Here is a 16,306-nt window from a genome sequence, read left to right as displayed (position 1 = left end):
AAAGTAAGCACTACTAGCCTACAAAGGCAAAAGTTATGGTGGTTCATCTTCCCCATGTAGGGCCCCCATGCTGGGGAGCCCACCCCACACTCCTTGGGAAGAACCTCTGAAATTGTAATTATTCTCTTTTTGTGTTGCTCCCTAGGTGGTATGTGTCTTTACACCATATCTCCACCCCTCCTACCCATCTTGTTGTGATTCTTTCTTCAGTTGTAGAAGATCTGTTCTGCTAGTCTTCTGGTCTTTCTCATCAATAACTGCTCTGTTAATAGAGTACTTTTGGTGTGGCTGTGGGGAGGAGATGAGATCGGGGTCTTTGTACTCCATCATTTTGGCCACTTCCTCCTCTCTCTTTCACTTTGGTTAGCTGGATTTAGTTTTTGTTGCTTGCCACTAAAGAACCCAAACTAATCACAGATTTTAAACATTTATTAAATATATAAGTAAATCAACTTAAAATCACTTTACCATTTTACATGTTTATAGTACATATTGCTATTGAAATAGCAATAATACAGTAGTCACATAAATTTTCAATTTTCATCCTTCAATTCTTGGACAAATTTCAGGATTTTTCTCTATAACAATTTCATTGCAGTTGGCTTGGGTGATAGACATGAACAATGCTGAGTTTAGGGGGAGAATATTTAGATACAGGCTGACAGGTACTGTAGGGAAGCTTATTAGCCTGCTTTAAAGTGTAGATTGAAGAAGATAGTTACATATAAATTTATTTTGTTTTGTTGTACCTAACATGCACAAAAGACTTTGTCTTTTATACCTGGCTCTTCATTAGATTGTTTAACACCTAAAGTATTGATATTACAATTAGATAGCTAGCCTGCTTGATTTACAATTCTCACAATTGAGGAAAATATATAGAAATACAAATCCCAGGCTTCCCTGGTGGCACAGTGGTTAAGAATACACCTGCCAATGCAGGAGACATGGGTTCGAGCCCTGGTCTGGGAAGATCCCACATGCCACAGCGCAGCTAAGCCTGTGCACCAGAACTACTGAGCCTGTGCTCTAGAGCCTGCATGCCACAACTACTGATGCGCTCTAGAGCCTGCACACCACAACGACTGAAGCTGTGCACCTAGAGCCTGTGCTCTGCAACAAGAGAAGCCTCTGCTCGCTGCAACTAGAGAAAGCCCGTGCACAGCAACGAAGACCCAATGCAGCCAAAAATAAATAAATAAATGTATTTTTTTAAAAAAAGAAGAAGAAGAAATATAAATCTCCATATGAAAAAATTTCATTTAAATGGACTTAGGGGAGAAGTTTAGTATATGTATTTCAGGTCTCAAATGCATTTCTGGACAAATCATATAAAATTTAAAGCCTTGTTTATTGTCCCCTCTCCTTCTTCCATACTTTAGTGATAGAAGTAGACACTGGATGAATCATGAAATTGGCTCAGGAGGTCTTTTGTCCCCTTCTTTTCACATTTGGGCCACTTTTATCCCTTTCTCACTACAAGCAATCAGAGTTCACATGGCACATGGATTTCCTTTTATCAAGGGGAAGAGAGTGAACAGCTGATGATTCCTGGGAGAGATTGCTTTCCCTCCCCAGAGAAGACTCTGTAATGGTATAACTTCAGGTGTAATGACACCTAAGGAGGCTTTGCATTTTAGAAAACAGAAGTTTACATGGAGTACCAGACTCCTAAATCTTGATATTCACAAGATATTTCGTTTTGGCCAAGTTCCTAATTTTACCTCCACTACAGTCTGATGAATCAGATTCCTATTTGATTTTTATTTCTGTGATGAAGAATCTGAGGCTAAGGATTCAAGTAAGATCCACTAAATTCCCTTAGATGGGAAATGTAGGAGCTTAGATTATGATCTTGGCTTTTTGGCACTAGAGAATACATTCTTTATATTTCCCCACTCCACCTTTCTCAATTCCTTTTAAACCAGGATGGTTCAGCCCAACTTCTCTGCAACATAGATCCACAGATCTCCTTCTATTCATCCTGGTCAGCCACTCCCTTCAGAAGTTTCAATTCACTTTACAGGTGAAAAGAAATTAGATCCTTGTTTTGGAAATTTTTAGCCCTACCCTCTTTTAAGATTTAATTTGTTTTACATGAGAGAACATAAACAAAAATATACAAATTATCCAGTCTTCAAGCTAACAAAAACTATAGAGGAGATAAGAAATAAAAATATCAACTTACAATTTCAATGAACCATAGAATTTTAAGATTGGAAGGAATCTTAAGTCATTAGGTTCAAATGCTGGTATTTCTGAAGTTGTGCTTGTAACCAGCTCAAAACTAATGTCATTTCAGAAAATCATGAAACACAAAACCACAATGAGGATTTATTCAGTGTTTCCCATTTGTGCTAGATATTGTTCTAAGTGAATTACCCATGTAGTCATATATGTAGCCATGGCTACATATATATATATATATATATATATATATATATATATATATATATATATATATATATATATATATATATATATATATATATATATATGTAGCCTTGGCCCATTATGTATATGTAAGTATAAATATTTTACAGTCATAGAGTCATAACCTACGTTTCATTTATATAAAACATATTGTCCTCACAATAACTCTATTAAATATTTTCTTTTAATTATTCCATTTTAGAGATGAGGAAACTCATCGGCTCATTTAACTTCCTTAAAGTCACATAGCTAGCAGCAGTCAGAATCTGAACACAAGAAACATGGCTGAAGGACTGCTGCATTACACTTCCTCATGGGATTGGAGAACAGACCACTCACCTCCCACAAGGATCCTGCCACTGCTCAGGCACGGCAAAGATGATGACTTTGTGAAAGATGCTCTTTTCATTATCTCTCCGAACTTCTTTTCCTGTTTTATAGGAAGCTATTGATTTTTAATTATTTACCTTGCTATTGGGTAACTTACTGATCTCAATGATTAGTTGTAATAGCTTTTCGGTGATGCCATCTGAGTTTTCTAGGTATACAATCATAACATCTACAAATAAGAACACTTTTTCTTCCTTCATTTCAATTGTTATACCCAATATCAGTTACCTGGTTTATTAGATCGGGTATAATGCAGGTTTTTGTACAAATTAGTTGGAATGATGAAAATGTTGTAGAATTTTGGAGACTCTATAAGCAGTTAAGAAGTTTTTCAGGTATAATGCAGTAATGGTCTGGCCTCAATAATGGCATGGGGAAGTCAGTATCTATTACAGAGGGGTTTTATATTAAAAATTGACTAAACTTAGGGATATGGCCTGGGAAACACTAAAAGGTTTTGAAACTAAGGCATGCAAGTCTAATTGATAATGATCAGGAAATTGACTCTATTTTAATAGCTGTTGAATTCCACTAATCTATTCATCTGAAACGAGGTGACTAGAAAGAAATAATTAGAATTTTCAGTTTATAGACAATGCTAGGAATGTGTTTCTAAGAGAAATTAATACATATTTTAAAATTTGTACAGCCTCTCTGTGGTCTGATATTTGCTTTAAAAACCTATAAAATATACTATATAAAGTTAACCTGATGCATATCCAATTTATAAAGTAACTTTAAAAAACAATATTCTGACTCATTTAACCTTTTAAAACCCTGAGATGGAGAATACACTGGTTTTTGAAATTTAGTCCACTACAGAGTTATTAGGCTAGATCTTAAAGATGGGTGTTACAAGAAGATTCTTGATTTAATTGATCTAAGGTAGAGCTTAGGAATCTACATTTTTAGCTACCAGTCCAGGTCATTCTGATAAATTGGTTCACAGACTACTCATTGAGCAACCCTGGTCTAGGTCTTTACAATTTGCCACAGGACTTTGAATTTGTGTGCTGTATTTGGTACACATATCTCTGTCACTCATATTCCAAATTTTAGTACCTTCTGTTTCTCTGAACATGGCAGTTTGTTAAGTTTTTCCATATCCCTGTCCATATGGTTCTGACTTCTTTGAGTGTCATGACTTGACTACCAAATTAACAGTCAAGTTATCCTTCTAAACTCTACTCACGCTCAGGGGAATCTTGCTTCTCTTCCTCAGGGTGAGACTGAGGGCTTGCATGTCCCTCACAAGCAGAAGGTGCAGCCAAGTCATTCCTTCATTGTAGTGGGATGAAGCAGAAGGACCACAGGTGAGGCATCTTTCCTGAATATATATGGAAGCCTCCACAGCTGTCCCCAGCCTATGAAAATACCCCATCCTTTGGTGAGCTTGCTGTCACAACCAAATGAGGATTAAAGACAATTAAATGATATATATTACTTCTGTCACTCCTACTTATTTTGCTTATTCCCGAGGAGAGGCAGAACAATATTTAGTATGGTCTACTTTATAAAAATGAAAGAAGATACTGTATACATGTAAGCATAGCAAAAAAAAAATGTTGAATGCACAGAGCCTTTACCTACTTCCCTTAATTACTCATAAAGAAAATGAAGAAAGGATAAAAATACACTACCACTAAAATTGAGCAGTGATGATCAATCTGTTTCTTAATGAAGGATGTATTTCTACTAACTGCAAGGCAAATAGACATGGATTAAAAAACACAATAGTGAACCAGAAACATCATATACCTTGACTTGTTTGCATGAAAGTAGGTAGACATATTCTGTCTGTCCCTTGTTCAAAACCCAACATATATGACTGCGAGGATGATCAACCTGCACTCTGAGATACCTGAAAGGGAGCGAAGAGTGGTGGTGTATCACAGGAGCTGTGCATCCCACAAATAAGCCTCTGGAATGGGGACTGAAACACAACAAGTCCAGGTCACAATGGTCATTGGCGAATTCAGTCTTGTCTTACTGCCTCTTACTGTATGAGTGTCAGACAATCATGAACTGGCTCTAAGAAAGCCCCTCTCAGGGACAGTTACTCAGAATTCAACCATGAGCTCTGCATAGCATATCACTGTAGTGGCTAGTTTTAAAAATAAAATAAACAAAATAAATATAGTCTACCACACAAACCAGCAAACCGACCAACCAAAACACTGCAGAACAAGAGAAAGAAAATAGCATCCTGAAGACAATACTCAGAAGATATCCCAAGCTGTTTCAATCATTGGCAGCATCTTCGGGGTGAGATTACACTTCCAGGACCAAGTCTGATAAAGACAGCCCTCATCTGAATGAGGAGTTCCCAAAATATCTGTTTAGAAACAGTCTTAGCATATTACCATTTATATAATTTGGAAGATATTTTTGCAATATCTTTTTTTTTTCTGGTGAAAGAAAAGGGGAGCCCCATCTCTTCTTATCCCTCCTGGGTGGTCCTGGTGCTCCTAGATAGCAGCAGAAAGGGTGTAATTTTTTCTCCTTTCAAAGATCCTAAGTGGAGGTTATTGCTCTGCCTTTATTGTTTGTTGCATTCTCAGCACTGCCTCACTCCTGCTAGTTTGTGTAAGAGCCCAATAGGGGGCTTTCATTTTCTTTTTTCTAAGTGTCGCCTTCATTGCTTTTCCCCTTGTTTTCTTTCTTTCTGCCGATATCTTCATTTTCTTTTTGCTAGGATGTTTCTTTGAAAAGGGAGAAAGTAGTATACTTCTTTAAAAGCATACCTCATTCAAAACATAGAGAAGAGAGAGATTAATAAATTGAGAAGAAGGGCATGAATTGAGAAAGTTACAACTCCAAAAACTGCAACTGTGGGAGAGAAAAATTGTGAAAGAACAGTAGATAGTGTGAAACAATCTAAGGCAGAACACTGAAAACCTCTATTCAGAAATGCAACAAATTAGACATTCCCTTTTGCTTGTCAATCTCCTATTCTCAATTCTTATACACCATCTCTTTTTCCTGATGCTCAGTCTGAAGTATTTCCTCTCATGAAAAGAATAGAGTTTTTCAAACTGAAGAGTCTAATTAGGAACAAGGTTTTCCATCCTTTCAGTATTGTGTTGTAAGTTCAGCTTCTCTCTTCTGTACTGTTTACAATGGAAGCATTTATAATAACAGATATCACAGTAGGATACCGCCATTATTGGTAGTATCGAAATGAGAACTGTGGAGAGAAAATAGACATGAGTTCAAGTACTACAGTGTCCATTCTTTGTAAGTGTTTTTGTCTAATGCAATAACAAGCAGGCACGTACCATATTGGAACTACACTAAGTGGATAGTGAAACACCTCGACAATATCATTAATTCGCTATGACCATATGGATTGAGCCTCAAATTCAGTATTGGAAAAAGGTTGCTCACTTCCCAATTTTGACACCACTCTTAGAGGCTACCTTTGTTTAGCCTTCAGGCAGAAGCAGAACTGGAAATAGAGATGTCAAAGATGGCTGGGAGAAAAGGAAGCATTTTTGGGGGAGGGATGTAGAGAATATTAGTTTCAATCACATGCAACTATACTTTCCAAATTTAGCATGCATGAGAATCAACTGTAGAGTGAGGTTCCTGGTTCTTGTCACAGAAGTTTTGCTAAGAAGCCAAATAATTTGCATTTTCAAGATAATTCCTGGTGATACCAATGCTTCCAATAAATAAATGGACCACATTTGTGTAGCAAGGACATAAGGCACGATGCTTCTGGGGAGAAACATCAAAATAGGAGACGCGGGAAATTTGAAATTATCCTTGACTCTCTCTTGCTCATGTCTTACTCCCCTGAACTCTCTCACTCTCTGGCACAAGTTCCAATCACTTGTATATTGATCTTATAGATTCTACCCTCAAATTACCTTTTTAGTTTACCCCCATATTCGCACTCCCCACTCTAATTCAAACTCCTTTTTGCCTGAATCTTTAATGGTATCTTGAGTGATCTCCTATCCTCAAGTCTTGTCTCAATTTATTCTAGCCTCCATGTAACTTTCTTTTTTAAAAAAAATCTGATCAGGGCATCCCTGGTGGCGCAGTGGTTGAGAGTCTGCCTGCCTATGCAGGGGACACGGGTTCGTGCCCCGGTCCGGGAAGATCCCACATGACGCGGAGCAGCTGGGCCCGTGCGCCATGGGTGCTGAGCCTGCGCATCCGGAGCCTGTGCTCCGTAACGGGAGAGGTTGCAACAGTGAGAGGCCCGCGTACCGAAAAAAAAAAATCTGACCAAATTGTTCCTCTGATTAAAATCCAACAAAGGCCTCCAGTTCTTTACAGAGTGAAGTGCAAGCTTTTTAACATTGCATATTAGGCTTTCCTGATCTCTCCTTCATCAGTCTGTCCAGTTTTCTCTCCAGTGATTCCCCATTCCATCCCCTCTGAGCAATGCTTTATTTATCTGACAGCAATGTTGAGCTGTTTATGGTTCCCGAACAGGCAACACTATAGTCTTTCCACCTGAAATATCGTTACTGGGAGGAATCTCCATTCATCCTTCAAAATCCAACCTTTGAAGGCGTAACTCCTCTTTGAGATATTCCATGACTCTTTAGATAGTCCACTACCTAAAACCCTTTCTCTTCTCTAGACACCTGTCAACTTGTAGTAGTTATGTACTTTTTTTCTTCTCCTCTAAAATAGTATGATTACCTTGAAAGCAGGGTTCAAAACGCAAATTTTGAAACATTTAGCACAATGCTGTTTGCTCAGTTAAATTGATTTTAAGAGAGATAAAATCTCATTTGAAAATTTTCATTTTTCAGATTTGGAGAGAAGACAGGAAAGATAAAGAAATTGTGTCAAAGCCTTTAAAATAGGGCTACAAGAGTGATGCGATGTTTTTGCTAAAATGAGACAGTTCAGTCAAACAGTATTTCTGTCTTGTTAAGAGGCTTAAGCAGATCACTGTAAGGACCAGGAAACACTTAGAAACCAGTGAGTGTGTCTATATTTATGTTTCAAAGCCTTATGCCTGAAGTGTATTGTTTAAATACTCAGTACAAATAGCACCAATTGTATATAGAGCGTGCAAATTGCTAATACTTGGGTTATTTTATTCTAGCTGTGATGTGCTTTGAAAAACTATCCAATATCCTTTACCTCATTAAACACGAAGCCTACAGCAAGTCTGAAGATTTACAAAGTATCTATTTTCCTATAAACGAAGAGGGAAGAAATAAACTTTGTAAAGTACAACATAACAGAACACTTTCCCCCTTCTTCCTGTCCCATTCTGTTTGTATACACCAACCAGAGTCATGGAAACCCCGGTTGCCCTAAAGTTACAATACATTCTTTCATATCTCTCAGGACAGGGGTAACTCTTAAAAATTTCAACTTTATGAGGGAATACAAATTATAAAACCAAACAATCATGTCCCCAAATACTACATGAATACACCAAGGAAAATTCACTGGGGTGGATAACATAGACTTAGGATGGTAGAAGTAGGTAGAAAACCAGAGCCCCAAGGCAGGTGTTGCTTTGATAAATGTTAGTTTCTGAAATGTGTGACCAAGAGTTTTGGTTCTCCATATGGCTCCAAGGCAATCTAGGGAGAGTCTTCTAGCACATATGCTACATTTTTTTTTTTTCCTAGACTAAATTCTCATAGAAGGGTGACTAACTTAACCTCTCCAGCTGGCTTCAGTCTATTAAAACACTCTGCTTTCAACATAGGCTCTGGTCTGGGAGGGACAGAAAGGAAGAAGGAGGTTGTTGAGCTGATTCTGGGCTCTAATTTGATAAGAAGCTCAGGTATGTGCTAGCCGTGATGTCACTGCGCACTAGAGTTAGAGGAGCATCCTGTTTTCTCTGCTTCATTTGACCCTACATCCTCTTTCTAAACCTCCCTCTCCTAAGCTTTACTATTATTTGACTCAGGGGCAAACTCATACCTCCTGGGGCATTTTTGACCCAGAAGAGTCCTTAAGATAGCCTGCTCTTCCCCTTGGAGAACTGTAACCTTTGAGAGCATACTGAGGTCATGGTTGCCAAGGAAATCAAGAAAACGGAGCACAACTGTCTCAATTTGACTGTCTGTTTCAGGAACTATAGCCTCCAGATAAAGAAGATAGAATACAGCCTGTGGGTCATTTATGTGATAGTTTTATTCTTTCTCCCTCCAGATTCTCACTTCTGAGTTTGGAAACTGTCTGCATCATCTTTGGGAAGTAACCACCTGATTACTCTCTTCTGAATATTTCCCAATTTAAAATTTTATTACGTCGTATGCAATTATGTAAATTTTTTTTTTTTTTTTTCGTAACGCGGGCCTCTCACTGTTGTGGCCTCTCCCATTGAGGAGCACAGGCTCCGGATGCGCAGGCTCAGCGGCCATGGTTCACAGGCCCAGCCACTCCACGGCATGTGGGATCTTCCCAGACCAGGGCACAAACCCGTGTCCCCTGCATCGGCAGGCTGACTCTCAACCACTGCGCCACCAGGGAAGCCCCAATTATGTAAAATTTTATGTTAATTTAATCTTTAAAGTTTGATTTTTTGTGTGTGTGTGTGTGTGGTACGCGGGCCTCTCACTGTTGTGGCCTCACCTGTTGCAGAGCACAGGCTCCGGACGCACAGGCTCAGTGGCCATAGCTCACGGGCCCAGCCGCTCCACGGCATGTGGGATCTTCCCGGACCGGGGCACGAACCCGTGTCCCCTGCATTGGCAGGCGGGCTCTCAACCACTGCGCCACCAGGGAAGCCCTAAAGTTTGATTTTTTAATTGGTAAAATATATAAAAGTTTATAGGTTTAACCACATTAAAATTTTTCCAAAGAGAATAAGGTATAAAATTTTAGTGTATATATGTGTGTATATAAAAAATGTAAATACATGTGTGAATTGTTGGACCCTGAATGGGAGAGGTGTCTTGAGTGTCAAAGAGCAAGATTTTCACTTCTCATATTTTAGATAGTTTTATGCAGCATAAAACTATCAAAGCCTTAAGCTAGAGTTTATAACATATTGTTGTGTATTAGGTTTACCCTGAAAGGAAAACCCTGGGGTTGCTTTTCTTAAAGAAAATATACCTTATATTTGGGTTCTGTGTTTTTGATCCTAATGTAAGACCTTACATAATCTATGTCTATCGTTTTAGTATCATTTGAATCTGGCTACTTTTCATTAGCGTGCTGGTGACTTTGCACTCACTGCTTTGTTTTTCCAATCACTGATTTAATGTTGAACAGAGCAGACTACCCTATGGTAAATTTTCCCAGGTTGAAAATTTGATTTTCATAAATTAACTATATATAAATATAAAATAGGTGTGTGTGTATGTGTGTGTGTGTGTGTGTGTGTGTGTGTGTGTCTCATGACAAAGTGCGATTTATCCTGGGAATGTGATGCTTGTTCAACATTTGAGAATTAATCAGTATAATTTATCACATTAACAATCTAAAGAAGAAAAATCATTTGATCCTCTCAGAAGATGTAAAAAATGACTTTTAACAAAATTCAACATCCATTCCTGATAAAAACTCTCAACAAACTAGGGACAGAAGGAAACTTCCTCAACCTGAAAATGGTCGTCTACAGAAAAAGATAATTAATTTCTTAATGGTGAAAAGTTGAATACTTGCCCACAAAGAGAACAAGGCAAGTGTGCCCACTCTTACCACACTTATGAACATCATACCCTAGGTTGTAATCAGTGCACTGAGACAAAAAAAAGAAATAAACCCATACCAACAGATATGGAAGAAATAAGATTGTCTCCATTTTATTTTATTTTATTATTTTATTTATTTATTTATTTTTGTGGTATGCGGGCCTCTCACTGTTGTGGCCTCTCCCATTGAAGAGCACCGGCTCTGGACGCACAGGCTCAGTGGCCATGGCTCACGGGCCCATCGGCTCTGCAGCATGTGGGATCTTCCCGGACCGGGGCACGAACCCGTGTCCCCTGCATCGGCAGGCGGACTCTCAACCACTGCGCCACCAGGGAAGCCCGATTGTCTCCATTTTAGACAACATAATTTTCTACTTTGAAAATACCAAAGAATCTTAAAAAAGGGCTACTGGAACTAATAAGTGAGTTTAGTAAAGTTTCAGGATACAAACTCAATATACAAAAATTAATCACATTTCAATATATTAAAATTTAACAATTTTGAAATTTTTAAAAATCATCATTTATAATAGCACCAAAAACATGTAATAATTATGTATACATATAATAAAATCTGCACAAATTTTATACACTAAACATTATAAAACACTAGTGAATAAGATATTTAAATGAATGGATATAAGCCTTATACATAGGTTGGAAGGTTTAATGTTTATGTCAATTATCTCCAAACTGATCTGTAGTTTCAACTCAATATAAATTAAATTCTAGCAGAAAATCTTTGTAAAATTTGACAATCTAATTTTAAAATTTATATGGCAAGGCAATGGAACTAGAATAGCAAAAAAGTTTGAAAAAAAATCATGGAATACATGCACTATTTTAAGACATCATATAACTTTAGTATTCAAAGCAGTGTGGTATTGGTGAAATTATGGAAACACTGATCAAAGGAACAGAACAGACTCCAGAAGTAGACTCAAGGTACAGGATCAGTGAGGTTTTAACAAAGAGTAAGGGCAATTCAGTGTTGAATTATCCATCTTTTCAACATCGATGCCAGAAAATTGGACATGCAAATGCAAAAAAAGAAAAAAAAATGTTGGTTCTTGAACTAAAAATGGATCATACGTAAAAACAAAACCTAAAAGTTTAAATTATTTAGGCTATAATACAAGCAAAAGTATTTGTGACCTTGGGATAGGCAAAAATTTCTTTGATTAGACTACAAGAACATAATCTACAAAAGAAAAAAATTAGACATTGGACTTAATCACCATTTAGAATTTCAAAATTTTTTGTGGTACACGGGCCTCTCACTGTTGTGGCCTCTCCCATTGCGGAGCACAGGCTCCGGATGTGCAGGCTCAGTGGCCATGGCTCACGGGTCCAGCCGCTCTGCAGTATGTGGGATCTTCCCAGACGGGGGCACGAACCCATGTCCCCTGCATCGGCAGGCGGACTCCCAACCACTGCACCACCAGGGAAGCCTTGAAAGATATTCTTATGAAAATAAAAATTGAAAAGGCCATGGACTGAAAGAAAATATTTTGTATTACATATTTGATAAGATATTTGTACCTAGGGCTCAATGATAAGAAAACAAACAATAATTTAAATATGTTTTTGAAAAATACTTAAACTGATACCTTACCAAAGAAGATATACACATGGAATATAAGCACAGGTAAAGATGCTAAACATCATTAATAATTAGGGAAATACAATTTAAAACCATGATGAGATACTACTATTATCATGGAAGAGATTTCAATAGCTGTGAGTACAGTGTGTGAGGATGCAGAGCAACTGCAACTTGCATAACTTGCTGTTGAGAAGGCAAGTTACTACATTAACTGTGGAAAAAAGATTGTTGACTTCTGAAAGAGTTAAATATTCACTTACCACCTGTCATTCCTGGGAATACACTGAAGGGAAACAAATACCTTTTTAATGCAAAAATTATATGCAAATATTTGTAACAACTTTATTCATAATTGACAAGGACTGAAAGTAACAGAAATGTCCATTAACAGATAAATTGATAAATAAACTGTGTTGCATCATACTATGGAATATTACTCAGCAATACAAAGGAACAAACTATTAATACTACAGCAATGTGGCTAAATCTCAAATGCATTATTGTAAATGAATGAAGCTAGCCCCCAAATTCTACATACTGTATGATTCAATTTACATGATATCCTGAAAAAACCAAACTATATACACAGAAAATGGATCAATTATTGTCAGAGGCTGTACTAAGAGAGAAGGATGACTCCAAAGGTGAATAGGGGAAATTTTTGAGATAATATAATTTTTCTGTATTTTGATTTTGGTAGTAGTTATATGACTATGCATTTGCAAAACTCAAAAAACTATATATGAAAAAAAACTATATATGAATTTTACTCTGTAACATATACCTTTATAAAAATAATTGATAAAAGAACATTAAAAAAGAAACTATTCAAGTTACACAGTAGTTAGTTCCAGCCCAGATGATGTAGATTGGAAATGTCATAGGATTTTAGGAGCGAATCATCAGGAACTAGAAGGTCAAGGAAGTTCTGATAGAGGAGGATATGGTATTTTATTTAGATCTTGAAAAAAATCCATTAGTGAAAGAGAGACCAAAAGGCAAATTTAGAATGGTGAGGGGAACTTAAAACAAAATTGTGTTTGCTTTGTGTCATAATGATTTATTTTTAGTTTTATCTAAAGACTTGGGAAAGTCATCTAAATGTAAGAAAAGGTTAAAATATGGGTTTATATCTTCTGCTTTATTATGAACCAGCTATAAAATCTTGGATAACTTATTCAAAATATTTGATTCTTCATTTTGATACTCTTATAAGAGGAATAACAATTCCTATCTTAAGATTCAATGACATTTACTTAGCCCCTAAATAATTTTAAAGTTGACTGATAATTTCCAGTTTAGGGACCAGGTGTAAGATACTTATCTTCTTTGAACCTTTTTCTTTTCTCCAAAAAAAGAATGATGATGATACTCATATGCTAGATTTGTTGAGAAGATAGAATAAGATCATGTGGTCAGTGAGTGCTCATCTTGTTTGTACTTATTCTAGATCAAATATAAAATGAAGTAGTCACAGTCTAGGCAGACAGAACACGATATTCAAAGCCAAGAGACTAAGAGAAGATCTAGTGTATTTGGGAAACTTAAAATAGTTGATGTGGTTGATATTAAAGGCTAAAAGGAGAAAAGCAGTGAGAGAAAAGATGGGCAGTAGCTAAATCATGACCTATGTGCATTTTGGCCTTTATTTTATCCCTAATTATGAGAATAGCAATGGAGAAGTGTTGACTGGTCTAAGAAGTATTTGGGAGGCAGAATTTACAGGGTTCAGTGACAAATTGGGATGGGAAATGAGAGAGAAGAAGGAATCTAGGACAACTCATCAATTTCTGGCTTAGGTGACTAGGATGTTTCTTGTGTCAGTACCTACCTAGGAAATGAAGGGCTAAAAAGAAGTGTGTGTGTGTGTGTGTGTGTGTGTGTGTGTGTGTGTGTAAGATTAGTGGGTGAGAATGGTTGATGAGTTAGATTTTCAAAATGTTGGGTTTGAAGAGGTAATGGATATCAAGTGGAAATTTTCATTAAGTCCCTGTATATTTGGTTCAAAGTGTGACCCTGAAGGAGATTTGTGAACTTTAAGGATATAAGTGATAGTTGCAGGTATGGAAATGAAAGAAATTAAATAAATTAAATTTATAAGTTAGGCAGAGAAGAGACAAAAAGACTTAACTCCAGGAAATACAATTACTTCATGTCTAGAATGAGGAATTGAGTTCAAGATGGAAAGAAACTTAGAGGGAGAGACTAGATGATTCTGACAATAAAAATGGTAAAGGCTAGTTAATATTAATTGAATGTTTATTGTATAATGGACACCATGCTGAGTTGTGTATAATTATTATCTCATTTTATATAAAGGGAAATGAAGGCTTAGGGATAATAAATGATGTCCCAAGGCACACATTTATAAGTATTTGGATCTGGGTTTGAAGTCAGGAAGCCTGACTGCAGAGCTTGAATTCTTATAAATTCAGGTTGGAAAGATGTCACCAAAGTCATGGGAAAAGAAGAATGCCAGAAGGGAGAGTTTAACTGTGTTAAGCAAACGTTGTACATTTTGCATTGAATTTAACAATTAGGAAGAGAAGTCATGAGTGATCTTGAAAAGAGACTTTCCATGTATATGGCAGAATGCAAAGTCAAATTACAGAATGTGGAACAGGTGTAACAAGGACAGTAGCAATTATGAACTTATTGGTGATGCCAAGATCACTTTTCCAGTGGTCATAGCCCTTTGGGTTTCTAGAATAGCTCTATGAAGACAAAGACCTAACTGGATGTAGAAATTTGAAGATTTTTAACAATCATGCATTTGCCACATAAAGGCTAATAAGGGAAGTGAAACTCTCATGGCAAACAGGTAGGACTGCTTATTTAACAACAGCAGCAATGACAACACATACTCCCTCAGAGCCCCTGCTATCCATTCAAACTCAATTTATGGGACTGGTTCTTCCTGTCCACCTGAATCAGCAAACTAGGTCAGGGATGATGAATCCTTTGCTCATTCTCAGATAATGAAAGAGTCATTGTAACTTCTATCCACAAAGGAGTCTCAATTCAATCATAATTTTGTCCATTACAGTGTAATAATCAAAACCTTAAAACTTTGTTTGAAGGCAGTTTTCCCATTCCATCTCTTAGACAGAACCTGATTCAAACTGATTGCATGCAGGGGTAAGAGTGAGGTTTCATAGGTTGCTTCCCTCTTTCCACTACCAGCACTTTTGCTCTTCCTCCATCATCTTGCTAATAGATTTCTGACCAGTGGAATTGGGAAATTTTCAGCAGTGGAGAAAAGAGAGGTACAACAAGCAAGAAAATATTTTCATTCCAAAAAAATGTGAGTAAACTGGGTTTGATGCTCTCTGAGCCTAGGAAGTACTTGAAGTTGATTGATTCATTCTTTAAGTTTCCTGGATTCTTATGAGACCCTTTCCCCATCATTGGGAACTCTCTAATCCTCTAAATAGACAAGGATGTTAATGTTATTGCCTTGTCATTTATGATTTCTTCCTAAGCTTGTAGATGACAGAAAATACAATTTTAGTTTTCAAGGTCTCCAAGATCCCTGTCTATCTACACTTGGAAGAATGAGAAGCTGTCATTCCATTTCACTTTCTCATTCATAGTCTACTAGTAGTTCATGGGAACCAGTCACTTGGGGTGACTGGTTCATAGGCAACGTCATTACTCCCCAAACTACTGTTGTAATGATGCTAGTTCAAGTGGTCTCTTTAGTCAATCTATCCCTCTTTAGATTTTCCAAGGCAAGGAACAGAAGTGAGTCCACTTTGCTTCTCAAGTCTCCGGAACACATAATAAGCACCTTGAATGTCCATATGAATCCCTTTCCCAAGGTTTGAGGTGGGGCATAGGAGCTCTCATCCCTGACCTCTTGGGTATAGTAGTACTTATAGAACCCCAATGGATTTCCCTAAAATTTCTCCTTAACCTCTAACTTCTCAACATTCTGTACTTTATATGTGGGAGAAGTGTGGAAAACTGTGAATTAGTTTTGTTATAAAATCCCAGATATTCTTGAACTCCAATCTGGAACGTGTCTGACTTCTTCAGATCTTTGCTAAATTGATTGTAAAATGATTCATTTACATGGATTATTACTTGGAACTGAGAGGATTTTTGTTCTCATCTGCATGAAATTTCTCTCTAAAAAGAAGAGCATGCTGAAGGGTTCAGAGTGCTGACCCATGCCTGGAATTGCTGGTGTTGTTATCTCTGAATGAATAAATTCAGTTAAGCATTAATTAAAATAGCAACACAACAAATT

The sequence above is a fragment of the Mesoplodon densirostris genome, chromosome 1 (assembly GCF_025265405.1).
Source record: "Mesoplodon densirostris isolate mMesDen1 chromosome 1, mMesDen1 primary haplotype, whole genome shotgun sequence".
NCBI classification, from domain to species: domain Eukaryota; kingdom Metazoa; phylum Chordata; class Mammalia; order Artiodactyla; family Ziphiidae; genus Mesoplodon; species Mesoplodon densirostris.
This window is presented reverse-complemented; position numbering follows the sequence as displayed.